The following is a 19,738-nucleotide window of genomic DNA, read 5'->3' on the forward strand; positions in this document are numbered from 1 at the left end:
TAAATGAATTCAGCAATGCTGTAGGTATCAAAGTCAACATACAAAAATCATTTGTATTTCTATACACTAACAAGAAATAATCCAATTAAATTGAGAAAACAATTCTACTATTTACAATAGCATAATAATGAATAAAATACTTAGAAAAAAATTTAACCAAGGAGATGTAGGACTTGTACACTAAAAATTAAACATATTGTTGAGAAAAATTTAAGTATCCCTAATTAAATGGAAAGACATCCCATGTTCATGGTTTAAAAGACTTAATACAGTTGACCCTTGAACAACACTGGGGTTAGGGATACTGACCCTCCTGCACAGTCGAAAATCCAAGTATAATTTTTGACTCTCTAAAAACTTAACTGCTAATAGCATACTGTTAACCTGAAGCCTGACTAATAGCATACACAGTCAATTAACACACATTTTATATGTTATATGTATTTTTATATGCTATATTTACAATAGAGTAAGCAAAAGAAAATGTTATTAATAAAGTTATAAGGGGCACCTGACTGGCTCAGTTGGTAGAGCATGTGACTCTTGATGTCAGGGTTGTGAGTTCAAGCCTCATGTTCAGAGTAGAGATTACTTAAAAATTTTTTAAAAATTAAAAAAAAAAAGTCACAGGGAAAAGAAAAAACACTTACAGTACTGTACTTTGTTTTTTTTTTAATCTGAATATAAATGGACCTATGCAGTTGAAGGATCAACTGCATTGTTAAGATGGCATTACTAACCGAAGTAATCTGTAGCTTCAACGCAATCCTTATCAAAATCTCAACTGCATTTTTTTTTCACAAATGGACATGCTGATTCTAAAATTCTTACGGGGTTTCAAGAGACCCCAACTAGCCAAGCCAGTATTGAAAAATAAAAATAAAGTTGGAGGATTCACATTTCCTGATTTTAAAATCATCTACAAAGCTACAGCACTCAAAACAGTATGGTACTGGCATAAGGACAGATGTGTGTGTGTGTGTGTGTGTGTGTGTGTGTGTGTGTGTGTGTGTATCAATGGAATAGAATTGAGAGTCTAAAATTAATCCATACATCTATAGTCAAGAGTGCCAGGGTGCCTGGGAGGCTTAGTCAGTTGAATATCTGACTCTTGATTTGGGCTCAGGTCATGATTCTCTCTCCCTCTCCTTCTGCCACTCCTCAGTTTGTGCATCTGCATTCGTTCTCTCTCAAAATAAATAAATAAACATTAAAAAAAAAAAGAGTGCCAAGACTACTTAATGAGAGAAGAAAAGTCTTTTAACAAATGGTGCTAGAACAATTAGTTATTTAATTGTTGCAAAAGAATGAAGAATGAAGTTGGACTTTTAGCTCACACCATGTACAAAAATTAACTCAAAATGGACCAAAGACCCAAACAAGAGAGCTAAAACTATAAAACTGCTAAAAGAAAACATAAGGGTAAATCTTCATGACCTTGGTTTGGCAACAGACTCTCAGACGTAACACCAAAAGCACAAGTATCAAAAATTTTAAAAAATAGATCTATTGTACTTCAGCAAAAATAAACACTTTTTAAAAATAATCTCTACACCCAAAATGGGGCTCAAATTCACAACCCTAAGATCAAGAGTCACATGTGGGGTGCCTGGGTGGCTCAGTCAGTTAAGCATCTGACTTTGGCTCAGGTCATGATCTCATGGTTTGTGAGTTTGAGCCCTTATCGGGCTCTGTGCTGACAGCTCTGAGCCTGGAGCCTGCTTTGGATTCTGTGTGTGTGTCTGTCTCCCTGCCCCTCCCCTGCTCACTCTCTGTCTCTCAAAAATAAATAAATGCTAAAAAAAAAAAAAAAAAAAAAAAAAGAGTCACATGCTTTACTGACTGAGCCAGCCAGGTGCCCCAACAATAAAGACTTTTGAATATCAAACAACATCATCAAGAAACTAATGCCCTTGAAATATAGTAAATTTTCAGGGATTATTTTGGCAATTTTTCTGTCTCCATTTTTCCTCTCTTCTTTTATCAACTGGAAATACAACCTCCTTTACTGATCCTCAAATGTTCTTACCTTTTCTATCTTATTCTCTATTAGTATTTGCTTTACTTGCCTTTATGTTATGGCACATTTTTAAATCTATCATATTTTTTAATTCATATAATTCTTTTTTGTTTGGTTTGGTTTTGCAAAACTCTTTTCTGTCTTATGATTGTAACATATTCTCTCTGAGAACATTAATGACATTAAAAAAATTTTTTTAACGTTTATTTATTATTGAGAGACAGAGAGAGACAGAGCATGATCATGGGAGGTGCAGAGAGAGGAGGAGACACAGAATTCAAAGGAGGCTCCAGGCTCCAAGCCATCAGCACAAAGCCCGACGCGGAGCTCGAGCCCACAAACCGAGTGAGATCATAACCTGTGTCGAAGTCAGACGTCCAACCTACCGACCGAGCCACCCAGGCTCCCCTGTGACTTTTCTTTTTCTTTTTCTTTTTTTTTTTTTTTAACGTTTATTCACTTTGGAGAGACGGAGAGACAGAGTATGAGTAGGGGAGGGGCAGAGAGAGGGAGACACCAAATCCAAAGCAGGCTCTAAGCTCTGAGCTGCCAGCACAGAGCCTGACGCTGGGCTGGAACTCAAATTGTGAGATCATAACCTGAGCTGAGGTCAGATGCTTAACCGTCTGAGCCACCCAGGCACCCTGTTAATGACACTTTCAAATTATCAGGGCATCTGGCAAGCTTAGTTGAGCATGTGACTCTTGATGTACATTGGGTGTAGAGCTTACTTAAAAACAAAATCTTTAAGAAAAATTTTTTTAAGTAAAATTATCTTCTCCCTATATGGTCACTGCTTCCTCCAAGTTATCTTCTCTCGCTTACTTGTTTCAGACAAATAAAATCACATTAGATGATTTTTTCCCAATAATTGGCTGATCCTTGGTTAAATGTTTATAGTAAGAGAGGGAAACTAAGTAGCTATTTGGAAGCTCTGAGTGCATGGATGGTACTTGATAATTCTCAGCCTCACTCGATGGTGATACCACTGGCTTGTATCTTAGGAAGCACCTATGCCAGTATCTTCATACTTTTCCTTTTGGACTTGTCAGATAATGCAAAGAAAATTCTTCAGTTTCCTATCTAACTGCTAAATATGTGGCATCTAAAACAGACATCACAGTAACCAGTATATACAATTTATTTAATCCCCTAGTTTCAAAGGTAAAAGACTGTCTGCTTTACCTGTTCCAGAGACAAACCATCCAGTCTCTTGCTGGGAGTGAGAGGGATGACAATTAGCCTGGGTAATAAAGAAGGCCTCAGCTTCTTAAGACCACATGTGACCTATGTTCTCCACCAATCACACCTGACAGGACAAGAAGTCCCTAACCCTTACCAGAAGCCTTCATGTTCCGAAGCAATAATGTTTGTGAATATTCCACCAAGGGAGAGTCATCTCTTTCATGAATGTGTGGACTCTTTCCCTTTGATCCCCAGAGGACAACATGGTCTCTGAAGTTGAAGTTCAGCCTCCTTAACCTCCCACATAGGAACTATAATATGTTCGCTAAACTGTTACGCAGGAATCCAGGTGGATGTGCCGAGCAGGGATTCTAGGGGAAGGTTTGATTGACTCAAAGCAGTCTATCCCCATTGAGACTTTCAAGGTTGCCACCATGGAGGTCTTACGTTCCTAGAGAGAGCGTGATCACTGTGGCCTGCTGATTCCCAGTTTCCTATAGGAGTCTTGCCTGACAGGCCAGGGTTTCTTTCAGACCAAGCTGTCTCTGTGTGCTCTAAATTTGGAGTTGGAATTGTTTGCACATGGTGGGCAAGTATTCGAGTTGGGTTTCCTCCATCCTAACTTGCTCTGAATCTCAATTTTAGCACCTCTCCCAAATGGTGCTGGTAAAGAGGCTGTGTTCTCAGGAGTTAGGGCTGAATTGTGCATTAACTGCCAGAGACTTTAAGCTTCTTAACACCTTCTTGCTGGGTTTGACAGGAGTAAGCTCCTTCCTTACTGAAAAGGATTTTGCAATTTAGGATTTTGGCTAGGAAAAAAAAAGAATCATTCTAGTGCTCTCCTTGCTGTACTGATGTAAGCTGATTTTGGTGGACCACAGTCTGGGTCATAAAATACATGTTTACAATTTTAAAAGAATAGAAACTATATAATTCTCTCAGACCACAATGGAATTAAACCAGAAAGCAATAATACAAAGATAGCTGGAAAATCCCCAAATATTTGTAGACTGGACAACACACTTCCAAGTGACTTATGGGTCAAAAAAGAAACATGAAAGGACGTTTTAAAATATTTTGAACTAGGGGAGCCTGGGTAGCTCAGTCGGTTGAGTGTCCAACTCTTCATTTTAGCTTAGGTCATGAGCCCAGGGTTGTGGGATCAGGCCCAGCATTGGGCTCTGCACTGAGCATGGGAACCTGCTTAAGATTCTCTCTCCCTCTGCCCCTCTCCCCTGCTCACACTCTCTCTCTCTAAAAAAAAAACCAAATAGGGGCACCTGGGTGGCTCAGTCGGTTGAGCGTCCGACTTTGGCTCAGGTCATGATCTCGCGGTCTGTGAGTTCCAGCCCTGCGTCAGGTTCTGTGCTGACCACTTGGAGCCTGTTTCAGATTCTGTGTCTCCGTCTCTCTCTGACCCTCCCCCGTTCATGCTCTGTCTCTGTCTCAAAAATAAATAAACATGAAAAAAAATTTTTTTTAAATAAAAATAAAACAAATAAAATATTTTTAACTAAATTAAAATGAAAACACAGCTTGTCAAAAAGTGTTGAATGCAGAAAACACAATGATTAGGGGAAAATTTATTACATTGAATACACATATTAGGAAAGAAGAAAGATCTAAAATCAGTAATCTAGGCTTCCATCTTAGGAAACTAGAAGAAGAGGAAATTAGATCCAAATAAGCAGAAGAAAAGAAATAATAATAATTAGAACAAATATCAATGAAATTGAAAACAGGAAATTAGTAGAGAAAACCAGTGAAAACAAAGGCTGGTTCTTTGAAAAGATCAGTAACATTTATAAACTTCTAAATAAGCTAACCTATTTAGTGAAATATAAATTGAAAAGATGCAAATTACAAGAAAGAAAGAAAGAAAGAAAGAAAGAAAGAAAGAAAGAAAGAAAGAAAGAAAGAAAGAAAAAAGACACAAATTATTAATGTCAGAAATGAAATAGAGGTATTCACTACTCATCTCACGGACATTAAAAGGATTATAGGGGAATATTATTAACAATTCTATGCCTGTAAATCTGATAACTTAGGTGAAATAGGCCAAATCCTTAACAGACACATTTAACCAAAACTCACACAAGGAGAAGTAGGTCTTGTGATTAGGCCTTTCTATATTAAAGAAATTGAATCAAAAATTTATAACCTTCTAAAAAAAAAAGCACCATTCCTGGATGGTTTCACTGGTGAATTCTATCAGACATTTAAGAAAGAAATGATACCAGTTTTCTACAATCTCTTATAGAAGTTAGAAACAGAAGGAATACTTCCTAGTCATTCCATGAGGCCAAAATTACCCTAATATGAAAACCAGACAAAAACAATAAATGGAAATTACCGACCAATATCTCTCATGAACACAGATATAAAAATCTTCAACACAATTATCAAATCAAATCCAACAATGTATTTTACACCATGACCAAGTGGGATTTATTATAGATATGAAGATTTAACATCAAAAAACCAATTAATGTAATCCATTACATCAACAGCCTAAAGAGGAAATATCATATAATCATATCAGTTGATATAGAAAAAGCATCTGACATATCCATCATTCATTCATGATAAAATGCTCAGTAAACTAAGAATAGAGGGGAACTTTCTCAACTTGATGAAGAATATCTACAAAAAACCTATAGCTAATATCATACTTAATTGTGAGGAACTAGATGCTTTCCCCCTAACATCAAGAACAAAAACAATGATATCCTCTTTCATCACTCATATTCAACATCATACTGGAAGTCCTAGCTAATGCAGACAATAAGATAAAGGTATACAGATAGAGAAGGGAGAAATAAAACTGTCTTTGTGCACTGATGATATAATTGTTTATACAGAAATTTCCAAATGGACCAAAAAACCATCCTCTTATAATTACTAAGTAATTATAGCACAATTACAGGATACAAGTTTAATACCTAAGTCAATTGTTTTCCTCTATACCAGCTAGTATATAGGAACAGTTGGGATTTGAAATTTAATGGGCTCCTGGGTGGCTCAGTCGGTAGAGTAGCTGACTTCAGCTCAGATCATGATCTCACAGTTCATGAGTCCCAGTCCCTTGTCGAGCTCTGCGCTGACAGCTCAGACGGACGGAGCCTGGAGACTGCTTTGGGTTCTGTGTCTTCCTCTCTCTCTGCCCCTCCCCTGCTCTCTCTCTCTCTCTCTCAAAAATAATAATAAAATGTTAAAAAGAAATTTAAAACACAGTATCATTTATATTAGCACAACAAAAAATAAATCTTTAGGTATAATTCTAACAAAATATGTATAGGGGAAAGGGTTAAGATGGAGGAGGAGTAGAGCAACCCTAAGCTTGCCTCTTCTCCGAACAGCTGGATAAATATCAAATCATTCTGCACACCTAAGAAATTGATTGGAAGTCTTAGAGAGCAAAGCTGCATGTCTACAAACAGGAAAATCACTGCGGAACGTAGGAATTGCGGAGAGTTGATTTGTGGGAGAAAAGAGCCATGGGAGCAGAGTGGGGAGGGAGCCCTGACCTTAGAGAGGTGAGCTAGAGAGAAAGAGAGAAAGACTAACAAAATATGTATAAGATCTGTATGAGGAAAACTACAAAATGCTGATGAAAAAATCAAAGAAGAATTAAAGGAGAGATATTTTATGTACATGGGTCTTCATAGACTCAATATTGTTAAGGTGTCAGTTCTTCTGAACTTGACCTATAGAATCAACACAATCCCAATAAAAATCCCAGCAAATTTTGTGGTATCAAAAACTTAAAGTTTATATGGAAAGGCCCACAATTCACATGACACTGAAGATCAATGTTGGAAGACTGACACTACCCAACTTTAAGACTTACTACACAGCTACAGTGATCAACACACTAATGGAATTGGCAAGAGAACAGACAAACAGATCAATGGATTAGAATAAAAAACTCAGAAATAGACCTACATAAATATAAGATTAGAAGAAGGGCACTTTGAAGAAGTAGCAAGGGCAATTCAATGGAGAAAAGGGGACTGTCTTGGGGTACCTGGCTGGCTCAGTCAGAAGGGCATGCAATTCTTGATCTTGGGATCATCATTGGGTGTAGAGATAACTAAAAATATAAATGAATACACTTTAAAAAAGAGAGAGAGAGAGAAAGGGGATAGTCTTTTCAACAAATGGTGCTCAACTAGACATCCACATACCAAAAGAAAAAAAAAGCCTCTAGACACAGATCTTATACCTTTCACAAAAAGGAACTCAAAAGAGATCATAGACTTAAATGTAAAATGCAAAATAAAATTTCCAGAATATAGCATAGGAAAAAAATCCAAATTACCTTGCATTTGGCACTGGGTCTTTTAATACAACCCAGAAAGCAGACTATGAAGAAAATATTGATACATTGGACTTCATTAAAATTGAAAGCTTTAGCTCTGTGAAAGACACTGTTAGAAGGATGAAAACACAAGCCACAGACTAGGAGAAAATATTTGCAAAACATATGTGTGGTAAAGAACTTGTATCCAAAACATAAAATGAACTCTTAAAACTCAACAATAAAATAACAAGCAGCCTAGTTTTAAAAATGGGTAAAAGATCTGAACACACATCTCACCAAAGAAGACACGCAGATGGCAAATAAGCATATGAAAAAGCATCACACATCATTAGGAATTGCAAATTAAAACAATGAGATACCCTACATACCTAGTAGAATGGCTGAAATCTAAAACACTGACAACACCAAATGCTGACAAGAGTGTGCAGTAATAGGAATAGCAATTAGTAATAGTAATAGGAATAGCAATTCATTGCTGGCAGGGATAAAAAGGATACAGCCACTTTGGAAGACAGTTTGTCAGTTTCTTACACAGCTCAACATAGACTTACCATATGATCCAGCAATCATGCTCCTATGTATTTACCCAAATGAGTTGAAAACTATGACTACACAAAAATCTGCACATGAATATTTATAGTAGCTTTATGCATAACTGCCAAAACTTAGAATCCACCAAGATATCCTTCAGTAGATGAAGGGATAAATAAACTGGGATTCTTCCAGATAAATCCATCAGTGCTAAAAAAGAAATGAGCTATCAAGCCATAAAAAGACATGGAGGGAAACTTAAATGCATATTGCTAAGTAAGGGAAAATAGTCTAAAAAGGATACTGTGTAATTATAACAATATGATATTCTAGAAAAGGCAAAACTATTGGAAAAGTAAAAAGGTCAGTGGTCGGGTTCCTGGCTGGCTCAGTCAGTAGAGCATGTGACACTTGATCTCAAGGTTGTGAGTTCAAACCCCATGTTGGGTATGTAGATTACTTAAAAATCTTAAAGAAAAAAAAAGTCAGAGGTTTACAAGGGAGGGATGAATAAGTGGGGCACAAGGCATTTGGGGGGCAGAAGAACTACACTGTATGTTACTGTAATGATGGATACATGAAATTATGCGTTCCTCAAATCTATACAACACAAAGAGTAATGTCTATAGACTTTAGTTATATATCAATGTATCAATATTGGTTCATCGATTATAACAAATGTATTACATTAATGCAACATTTTAATAATAGGGGAAACATGAGGAGTATGGTGACTTGTAATTTCTTGCAATTTTTCCGTAAACCTAAAACTGCTCTAAAAAGTAGTCTAATGACTTTTTAAGAGATTCTTAAGGCTCCAATATCTAACAACATAAATTAACGGTGGAGGAAAAACTAAGTTTCCAGACTTTACTGTCATGTATTGGGTTGTAAAGTGATATTTATTTTTTAATTGCCTATCTTTAGAATATCATACTTGAATTATGTATGGGATATCAATGATCTCATATAACTTAAAATACCCTTCAAACCATGCAATTCCTTCTGATTTTTGACTATCTAGAAACAATGTCACTTGCTTGTTATTGGCTTTTGAGCTATTTAAAACTATAAGATAGTTCTTTAATAGGTGAAATCTGAACACCTTTGGCTCCATAATAGTTGAAAATTTTGATTCACGTAATTTCAAGTTTTTAAACAGCTGTAATTTGAGAGTTTGTTAAAGATAGTGAAATAGTTTGTGTTTCTCTTTAGGAAAAAGGTGATAAAACCACTTTTATTTTTGTACGAGCATTCATCCATTTTTAAAAATAGTTAACTTTAGGGATGCTTGGGTGGCTCAATTGGTTAGCCATCTAACTTTGGCTCAGGTCATCATCTCACTGTTCATGGGTTCAAGCCCTGCATCAGGATCTGTTCTGTCAGAGCCTGGAGCCTGCTTTGGATTCTGTGTCTACCTCTCTCTCTTTGCCCCTCCCCCCTTTCATGCTCTGTCTCTCAAAAATAAATAAAAGTGTTACAAAAACATTTTTAATAAAAAAAATGATTGAGTTTAATATATTTTTCTTTAGATATTAAAAGTTATTTTCCTGAAGAAAGTAAATGTTTTACATAAAACCTCAAAGAAAAATTTAAGGCTTTTAAAATGTTATATTTAAAACCTTTGGAACATAGATACATTGTTTGTGAAGTTTTAGGAGAATCTATTTTTTCTAATAGAATAAAAGGTCATCAAAATATTATTTCAGGAATTACATTGCTTTAAAAACTGATGAAAGAAAAAGCATTTGGGATGGGTTATCAATTGTTTTCCTTATAAATTTGTAGGCATTCTTCACATATTTGGGATGTAAATCCTTTGTTGTATACACAAATACATTCTCCACTCTGTGCAGGACTGTTCACTCAATGGAATTTTTTGTTTTTTGTTTTTTTTTATTTTTTTCAGTGGAATTTTTTAAATGAGTTTTTACTTCTAATGTAGCCCAATTTATCATATTTATCTCTTTATATTTGTTTTTATAGGTCTTGTTTAAGAAATATTTGCCTGTCTCAAGGTCATCAAGACATTCTCTTATGTTTTTTAAAATAAGCTTTACTATTTTACACTTCACAATTGGGTTTATCATTTATCATTTTACATGTGATGTGTGCTTTAATAAATCAAGATTCATTTCCCCCATTATGTTAGGTGAATGATCCATCACCATTTATTGAAAAGTCTGTTCCCTCCCCTCTCTCACTAATCTTTGTCATAAATCAGCGACCAACCATTCGTCTATTTTTCTAAACTGTACTGTTCCATTGGTATATTTGCCTATCCTATATCACTACCACTCTGACTAAATTGTGTCTTCATAATAATTATGACTACTTTCTGATACAGCAAGTCTTCTCTATTTGTTTTTCTCCAAGAGTCTATTAAACTAGTTTTGGCCCTTTGCATGCCCATATATACTTTAGAATTGTCAAGTTGCACTGCCTAAGTGTGGAATTTTTATTGGATTTTAAGATCATAGATTACTTTAAGATTTGACATTTTTATAGTATTGAGTTTTCCAGTACAGGAAAAAAACAGGGGCTGTCTTTCCCTTTGTGTAGCTTTCCCTTAATTCTCCAATAATATTTTGCATTTTGTGCCTGGAGATTTTTGCACATTTTAAAAGATGTGTTTCTAGGTATTTCAATGTTTGATGCTATTATAAAGGTAATCTTTTTAAATTTAACATTCTAACTAGTTGATTATGGCATAGAAGAATGTAAGTAATCTTTGACTATTGCTTATTATTTCTAGTAATACACCTGTAGATTTTTTTCTTTGGCTTTATGCAGTGAAGATTTATTTCTCACTCATTTCACAGTCTTGTGGGCTGCAGCAGTGGCTTGGAGATCCAGGCTCCTCAATATAAGGTCTGCACAGTCACCAAGGATGAGGAGGAGAGCACAGGGTTGGCATACGAGGACACTTATATCACTTGTGCTCACATATGTCTGGCCAGGACTGATGAGGTTAACTGCAAGGGTGGGAGAGGGGTGTGGCGGTGTGTGTCATGGTGCACATGAGCCTTCACACCTCACCACAGACACCAGAGAGAAGAGAGAGGCAAGAAGAGAAGGTGTTTCAGACTATTGTCACCAAAAGCCATCCCACTAACCAAGAGGGACAGACACCTAGGAATTCATTGATTTTCAGTTGGTGGATCTTAAATCCTACAAATGGTGTCCACAGTATTGTTACTTCGCAGATTTCTTCACATTTTCTTTTTACTCAATCATTTCTTCATTTTCATTTCTTCCAACGAAAACCTTCAGTATAATGTGAAACAGCAGATTAGTGGGCATCCTAATCGTGTTTCAGGCTCAAACAGAAATCTAACACCATTTCACCATTAAATATATTGTGAGATACAAGATACAATGAGACTTCCTTTTTGCAGAAAAACTTCCTCAAAATAAGTAAATTGACTTCTATTCCTAGTTTATTTATCATTTTTACCATGACAGATATTGGATTTTATTAGACAAATTTTCTGCATCTATTTTTCTCCTTTGGTATCTTAGTGTAGTGAAGAACATTGATTTTTCTAATGTTAAATCAATCCTACTTTTATCTAATAGCTCCAGTTCTGTCAGATAAGTTATAATTTCTATATATATCACTATTTGGTTTGCTAATTTTCTGTTTACAATTTTTTATATCTATGTTTATGAATGAAACTGGCCCATGGTAATTTTCTTATGTTCTTGCTTGCTTCTGACATACAATTCACATTGGCAGCATAATATGAATTATTTCCTTATACGTGGGGAGTTTCTAGTTAATATCACTGTAGATTTCTAGTTGTTATCACTCCTATATTTTGGCTAAATAACCCTTAAATTTGTTTTATCTCTCCGATGTCATCAAGCAGATATTTTCATGTATTTTTTTCAACTTTCAAATTTCCTCAGGGGTAGAGTTAATTTGAATATCTTACTGTGTGATTCCCAGATGCTTCCTCATTCGCTTTTCATCACAGAAAACCCTGGGCTCTTTACGTGGGATATGTCATCTCTGGTTGTTATCTTAGAAGAAATTATGGGGCTTTTTTTGGTCTTCCAATAAAGCAGGTCTCTAGTTATTACTCCGAGTTGTAATGATTCATTCACAACCCTCATCTTCCTTGAACTGATGCTGCAATGCCTTAGGCCAGTTAATATTTTCACATATGCTGGGTGTCTGTCCTATGCAAAATGAATACAGCATTGCCCCAAATTTCGAGGAGCTCACTCCTAAAGAGGATGTGAAAGTATACCATCAGTATGTTGTGATAGGTGGAAAGGTGAAAGTAATCAAGGAGTACCAAAGAGACAAAGAGGAGGAGAACCAAACTGAATCTTGAGGAGCTAGGAGAAGATTGTGGTAAAAGATGATCCTGAAATGATTCAGAGATAATGGGAAGGACTTTGATAAAGGATGAGGCAGAGGGATCAAAGCAGAGTGAGAACCTTGTCATCACCTGGTGTTTGTAAGCCAGGAAACATGGTACATTTTGACTCAGTCACAGAGCTTGGGCCGAGGTGGGAATGGAGGGAATGGAACTGAATGTGCAGAAGGGGCAGAGAGAGAAGAAGAGAGACAGAATCCCGAGCAGGGTCTGCTCCGTCAGTGAGGAGTGTGATACGGGGCTTGATGTGGGGCTCCAACCCATTTGAATGGTGAGATCATTACCTGAGTCAAAGTGGGACACTTAATTCAGACGCTTAACTGGCTGAGCCACCCAGGCACCCCCGTTAGAATATTAAGGTGAGAGGCAGAAAAGCCCACCTGTAAAAAAAGAAATACTTGCCATCTTCTGTGACAGTGTTGGCCTTCCACTGAGGGTGGGTCATGCTACAGGACAGAGGGACAGGAACTCATTTCCCCTTTTTGTGACCCAGATTCTTGCCCTGTTATCTGACATACTGAGGGGGAAAGTGAGGCTGCAGGGATGGGAACAGCACTCAGGAAACCAAGCCCTGCCTACGAAGAAACTGCTTGTTTTTTTATGTTTTAATCTCAAGTGTGGCTTCTCAGATTCACTTTTTCTGCCTGGTTAAAAAAAAAAAAAAAAAGAGGGGGGAGGGTGCCTTCTGATTCTGAGTCACTGTATTATCTCTCAAGGCTACCAACTTCTAGGATCTCACCCTCCCCTGTTTCAGAGAGTTTTATTTATTGGACAGTGCTCAATGATTTTAGTAGGCTCTGAGTTTATCTGATACGTTATCTGACATTTTTAAAGTAGGGCCCACACCCAACATGGGGCTTGAACTCACAAGCCCTGAGATCAAGAGTCCAGTGCTCTTACCAACTGAGCCAGCCAGGCACCCCTCTAAAAGCTACTATTTAAATAAGGAGGCTTTGCCACAAAATGCCCCAAGATATTTCAGTCTGTGTGCAATATAGGACTAGCAGGCAAAAATGTACCTGAGAGGAAGATATCCCTTGTCCTCCATCTTGAACAGACGCCGACATTTTTCCACTCTCCTTTACACACTGATCGAAAACATATCCCACTTGAGGTCAGGTCTTAGGTTTCTCATTTATGGATTTTACATGCAAATAGTCATATATAAATATATATATTTATACATATATATACATTTATACATATATATGCATTTATACATATATATGTATATATTTTGTTTGTTTGTTTGTTTTTGCCAGTCTTGGACTACATCCTTCTTGACTGCTGGTATTAGCACAAGTGCAGAGATGGAGGAGAGTGACAAAAGCTTTGGTTTCTAATTAATCCCATTAGTGAAAAGTAAACATTTTTTATTTATAACCTGTTTGGAACTATTTAGTTACCACTGGGGGTGACCTGCATTCAAGAATTATATTGATCCAGGCATCAGGAACCCAGTTAGAGGAAGTACTTGCTGAGAAAGGCTACCCAGGTGGTAAAGAGATGGTGAGGTTTAAGAAAGAAAGAAGACAATTTCAAATGATTTTTTTTTATTTTACTTTGTTTTTAAGTAATCTCTACACCCAAAGTGGGGTCTGAACTCACAACCCCAAGATCAGGAATTGCATGTGCCAACTGAGCCAGCCAGGCACCCCTCAAGAGATCTTGAATGGAAATTTCCCAATTCCCTATTCTAGTCAAATCTGAAAAAGAAGTAAAGCCTTCATTCAACATAAGATTTTCCTCTCTCGACATTAGAAATATTTCTGCCTTTATCTGTCAGCTCACCCAAGCCAGGCAGCAACAAAAATGTATGTGCAGAGAAAGTGATAACGGGAGTGGAGGCGAATGTTGAAGTACATGAACATTATCCATTTTTCTTCTTCTTGCCATTCTGCTAGAATAACATATAGATCAAGTGATAAAGCCATGGTGCTTTCTCTATGAAGACAAACAGGATGTTGAGAAATCTTCCCCTTGCTTCTGGAGTGAGTAGCAATTAAAACCCAAGGGATATGATGAGATTGGGTTAAATTTCATGCATGATTATCAATACTTCATTTCTGGCTAGTCCTGGACTTGTATGTATGCTCTAGTGATATTATATACAGTTACACACAAAATCAACACTCTTCAGGTTTCTGTGTATTTGTCTAAAGCTGTTCTGTGTCCACTGAACTCACCTGATCACAGATCTAGTCTCCTGTTCTAAAAATCAACTGACTCCAGGCCATTGGTGCTACCAGGAGACCTCTCCCATTTTTGACTCTGACCTCTACCCCAGCCTGAATTAAAACTTTCCAAGGTTAGTTTTAGTTTTAGATTTGCATGGAATGCCCTATGTTCCTCTACTACAGTTTTCAGGACATCATATTTTAATTATCTGCTTCCATCTGTCTGTCCCCTACAAACACTAAACTATTTAGGGCAAGACCTATGTTTTGATCTCTCTTTCCCTGGCACAATCACAGTAGTTGGGACAGATTAGGTACCTATTAAAGGGTTTGTGACTAAAACATACACAGTCTTAAGGAGTGACAGCTTTTTTGAGCCAATATGACCTAGGTTCTTGAGCTAAGAGGATGTAGGACTTACTATACCCTTATTGATGAATACCTGCCTCAGTTCATATTCTCAGGGAACATTTCTCAGTAGACAGGAAAAAACAAGTCTAAATGTAATGGTGGAAGCATTAGCTGAGTGCACAAAGAAGTAGAATTCTCAGGTGTCAAAGAGAGGCCAGAAATTTCATCGTTGATCCCACAATGCTAATTTCTGCATATGGTGACATTCAAACCTAAGGTCTCTTTGCTGAGAAAGAGTTATAAAATCTTCATGTAGATCAGCTGTGTGTGCCCAATGGTGTGAACAGAGTAGGAAAGATCACTGTTCTTATGACAAAAGCCACAAAACTCCAGAGGCAAAAAGTGCAACACAAATAAAACCTGTGTCTGTCAGGAGCAGCAATCTAGACACCCACGTAAATAGGCCACTGAGAGTTATAATCATCCCTTTCAAACTACATACAAAATTACATTTGCATCCTACAAATGTCAGCTAAGGTGCAGTCCAGAATTGGCAATTATTTGAAAGTTCTCCAAGGGCAATTCTGTACAAATACTATGCTAAGCACGAAGATGAGCCATTTCTGTCTTTGTAGGTCAAAATATTTACCCAGCATTGGAATTGGGAAGCAAAAACATAGAGGAAAGAACAGAGTACACCCGTGCACAGATACAGAGAATGAAACAGTGAGTCTCCAAGAAGGATGCCAAGGTTGTCCTCTAACCCCTGTGTTGGCCTGTGTGCTTGGGGGCCTCCAGGGCTTGCCCTGGGCAGCACCTATTTGGCCACCTCTTTGGCAGGGATCTGCCCATCTGGGCAAATTGGTGTTCGTGGCAGAGCCCAGAATACAGGGGGTGGGTGCATGAGTGTAAAGTGCCCTGGATGGTGTGAGAAGTGGCTGCTCAGGGCTCCTCCACAAAGCCCCAGCAGGGTGGACTGTTTTGCGCTGCAAGGCACCCGTCTGTGGACTGCAGAAAGATGGTGCAGGTGTTCCTTACCGACAGCATACACCTGGCTGTGCAGGGGTTCCCGAAAGCTTCTCCTGGCTTTGGACTGTGAGAGTGAGTTTGCTGTAATCCTGACCCTGCCAGGTTCAGAGGAGGGCTTTGGCGTTAAGCACTAGCCCCTGGTGGAGGCCTTCATGAGGGCCAGTAAAAATGACAGGCACCTCCTTCGAGCCGGAATCGAACCAGCGACCTAAGGATGTCCACATCGCGTCTACAGTCCTCCGCTCTACCAGCTGAGCTATCGAAGGGTGCACGGCATTGGGGCTGAGTCACCGCTCTTTCTGGAAATGACGAGGCCAAGACTGGACCGCCCCAGGCGCAGTTGGCCTTGGATTCGTCAGAAGCTGCCTTTGAAGGGAACCAAACACACGCTGCTACGTGATGGCAGCCGGCTGTCCTGGGACCGCGATTTTCAAGATTCCCGACTGGGGCCCTCACCTGTTGCGTCTTTTCGCCTCCGAGAGTTCCTTAATACAGTGGGAGAGGAGACTATGGGGGGACTACGGCCGTCCGTCGGGGCCAGAAAGTCATTAAGAGGGGGAGGGGAAGGGACGTTGGCGAAACGGTTGCGTGCGTCGGGTGGGAAGGGCTTGCGGAGCAAGGGAAAGGAGAACCCACCCCATGGGCGCTGGGTGGGCGGCCGCGAATCGCAGGACCTCAGGCTCAGGTGGAGGCCCCTTGGAGGAATCTCGCCTCTCAGCGCCCTCGCCTCCCCCGGGTTGTGAGTGCCCGCCCCCGCCTCGTCCCCACTCCACCCACACACCATGCACCTGCCGCGTTGCGCCCCCAGGACCTCGGGGTTCACTTTTCTGCGCGGGGAGCCTTACTGGGAAGTGATGGGGAAAGGCTCTGGGGCCGGGCTCAGAGACCACGGCCATGGGGCCCCGGCGTCGCGGCCAGTCTGGGCACTTGTCTCCCCGCCTCTGCCCCCAGACCCGGATTCCTGTGGCGGAGACGGCTGCTCCCCGAAATAGCTCACAGTTCTGTGGGCTTCCCGGAGACGCACCGAAGACAATTTCAAGAGTCTGAAGTTGGGCTAGACAGAAGTGAGACGGCGACCAAGCTAGGAGGAAGCTGAGGAGGAGACTGAGACAGACGTTGAGAGAGTGGGTTTTCAAGAAGGATGCCCAAGACCCGTGTGATGGCCTGTGTGCTTATCAGCCTCCAGGGCTTGCCCAGGACAGTGCCTGTTTGGTAGGGATCTATGTTTAGCAAAAACGGTGGTGGCAGATCCCGGAGCTAGAGCACCGGGTGCATAAAAAGGGCTGGCGTCAGGGCTCCTTGATAAGGCAGGAGTACCAAGCAGACTGCGCACTGCAGGCCATGGGTGTGCGGACTGCGGAAAAGAGGTGCAGGTGTGTTCCCTGGGGATAGATAGCACACACGTAGCTGTATAGGAGTTCTGAAAGTGTTTCCTGGCTTTGGTCCCTCCTGCGAGGCCTTTGACACTAGCCGGTGGAGGCCTTCATGAGGGCCAGTAAAAATGACAGGCACCTCCTTCGAGCCGGAATCGAACCAGCGACCTAAGGATGTCCATATCGCGTCTAGTCTACAGTCCTCCGCTCTACCAGCTGAGCTATCGAAGGGTGCACGGCACTGGAGCTGAGTCACTGCTCTTTCTGGAAATGACGAAGCCAAGACACTGGTCCGTCACAGGTGCAGTTTGTCTTGGGTTGGTCGGAAAGTCCCTTTGAAGAGAGCCAAACACACGCTTCCACGTGATGGTAGTCAGGTGTCCTGGGACCGGGATTTTCAAGACACCCAACCCGGGCCCTCACCTGTGGCGTCATTTCCCCTCCCGGAGTTCCTTAATACAATGGGGGTGGGGGGGGGGGTGAGTACTAAGGCCCTCTGTCAGGGGCCAGAAAGCGGATAAGAAGGAGGGGGGAGGAGATGGAGGCGTTGGCGAAACAGATGCATGGGTCGGGTGGGGAGGGCTTGCGGAGCAAGGGAAAGGAGAACCCACCCCATGGGCACCGGGTGGGCGGCCGCGAACCGCAGGACCTCAGGCTCAGGTGCAGGCCCCTGAAGGAACGACGCCTCTCAGCGCCCTCGCCTCCCCCGTGTTGTGAGTACGCGCCCCAGCCTCGTCCCCACGCCACCCACCCACCATGCACCTGCCGCGTTGCGCCCCCAGTGGGGCTCACTTTTTGGCGTGAGGACCCTTACTGGGAAGTGATGGGGAAAGGCTCTGGGCCAGGCTTAGAGACCACGGCCACGGGGCCCCGGCGTCGCGGCCATTCTGGGCACTTGTCTCCCCACCTCTGCCCCCCGACCTGGATTCCTGTGGCGGAGGCGGCTGCTCCCCGAAATAGCTCACGGTTCTGTGGGATTCCCGGAGACGCACCGAAGACAAGAGCGGCAGAGATCACCGGCGTGAGCCCGGTTGGACTCCTTTGCCTTAGCTCCGCGTCTTTCTCAGACGTTTCAGATCCCATACTCCCCAAGACATCTCATCCATCCAGCGAAGGTCTCCCAGAGGCACAACAAGCCACACTCAAGTGCCCCTGCCTCGAGCGTGTGTGGGCGGCAGGTGTATCTGCACCTTCGAGGATCGGGGTGAGGGGCAGTGCCTTTGAGCCGGTACTACTCTCTCTGTGTGGTACCAGGCAGAAAGGGTCAGCCAGGCTGGGTTTGTAGTTTTGCATGCTCTGGTCCTCTCAGGCTGTGCTGCATTCCTCTCTTGTCTTGTTGGGAGCAAGCTTCGATTTTGAGCCCAGGTATTTTGCCATAGTGAAAATGTGTCTTTGGATTTTAATTATTAATAAACCCTCAAAATTGTCTCATCAACTGCAGCAAAATATACCACAGCAGTGCACGTTATCATTATAGGAGACAACAGTGGATGAAGGGCAGTTAGAGTATATATGGGAACTCTGTACTCTGTGCTTAATTTAACATACTGTCCCCAAACATAAAGTGTATTAATTGAAAAATTAATAAATTGATTTGACTAATTTTATTTGTTCAGATGTATATATACTGACTTACCAGTCTCTAAGAGAACTATTCCCCAAAACATTAAGAGTAACAAGGTACAGAATATAAAATGTAAATGTTAAAATAATGAGTGGTTAGGGGTGCCTGGGTGGCTCAGTCGGTTAAGCATCCGGCTTCGGCTCAGGTCATGATTTCGCGGTCTGTGGGTTTGAGCCCCGCGTCAGGCTCTGTGCTGACAGCTCAGAGCCTGGAGCCTGTTTCAGATTCTATGTCTCCCTCTTCCTCTGACCTTCCCCTGTTCATGCTCTCTCTCTCTCTCTGTCTCAAAAATAAATAAATATTTAAAAAAAAATTTTTTTTAAATAATGAGTGGTTAATCCTGAATATCTAAGCCTAATGTTACAGGAGTTTTAGTAAGAAGTACAAAGAAAACTTTTGTAAACGTAGTTAAAATAACAGTAATCTGAACCAATGGGAACTAATCTGCACAATGAAATAGTCCAATCATAGATGAGCAGGATAAATATAAAATAAACAACACCTACACATTGGGGATACATATCAGGACACTAAAAATAGAATAGTAAGTCTTACTTGGTTCTAGAGAATGAGAATGTTTTTACTACATAAGTGAAGTTTATGTTTCGCATCAGATTTTTGTAAATACTAAAGCATAATAATGTAACATTTTCACAAGTCTAAAAGAATTTCATTTTTATCTTTATTTTATCAATTTTCATATAAAGTAAATGGTGAGATACCATAATCATAATCA

The 19,738-nt window shown here is 40.3% G+C and overlaps 2 non-coding genes across 2 annotated transcripts; both read right to left on the reverse strand.

Annotated features, from left to right (window-relative positions):
- Positions 1–16,185: 16,185 nt before the first annotated feature.
- TRNAY-GUA (transfer RNA tyrosine (anticodon GUA)) lies at positions 16,186–16,271 on the reverse strand. Its single transcript is given in 2 exon segments — positions 16,186–16,221; positions 16,235–16,271. It is a non-coding gene; the product is annotated as a tRNA-Tyr (tRNA).
- Positions 16,272–17,518: 1,247 nt separating this feature from the next.
- TRNAY-GUA (transfer RNA tyrosine (anticodon GUA)) lies at positions 17,519–17,609 on the reverse strand. The gene is given in 2 exon segments: positions 17,519–17,554; positions 17,573–17,609. It is a non-coding gene; the product is annotated as a tRNA-Tyr (tRNA).
- Between the last annotated feature and the right edge of the window lie 2,129 nt (positions 17,610–19,738).

This window comes from Neofelis nebulosa, chromosome 7, assembly GCF_028018385.1.
Source record: "Neofelis nebulosa isolate mNeoNeb1 chromosome 7, mNeoNeb1.pri, whole genome shotgun sequence".
NCBI lineage: Eukaryota > Metazoa > Chordata > Mammalia > Carnivora > Felidae > Neofelis > Neofelis nebulosa.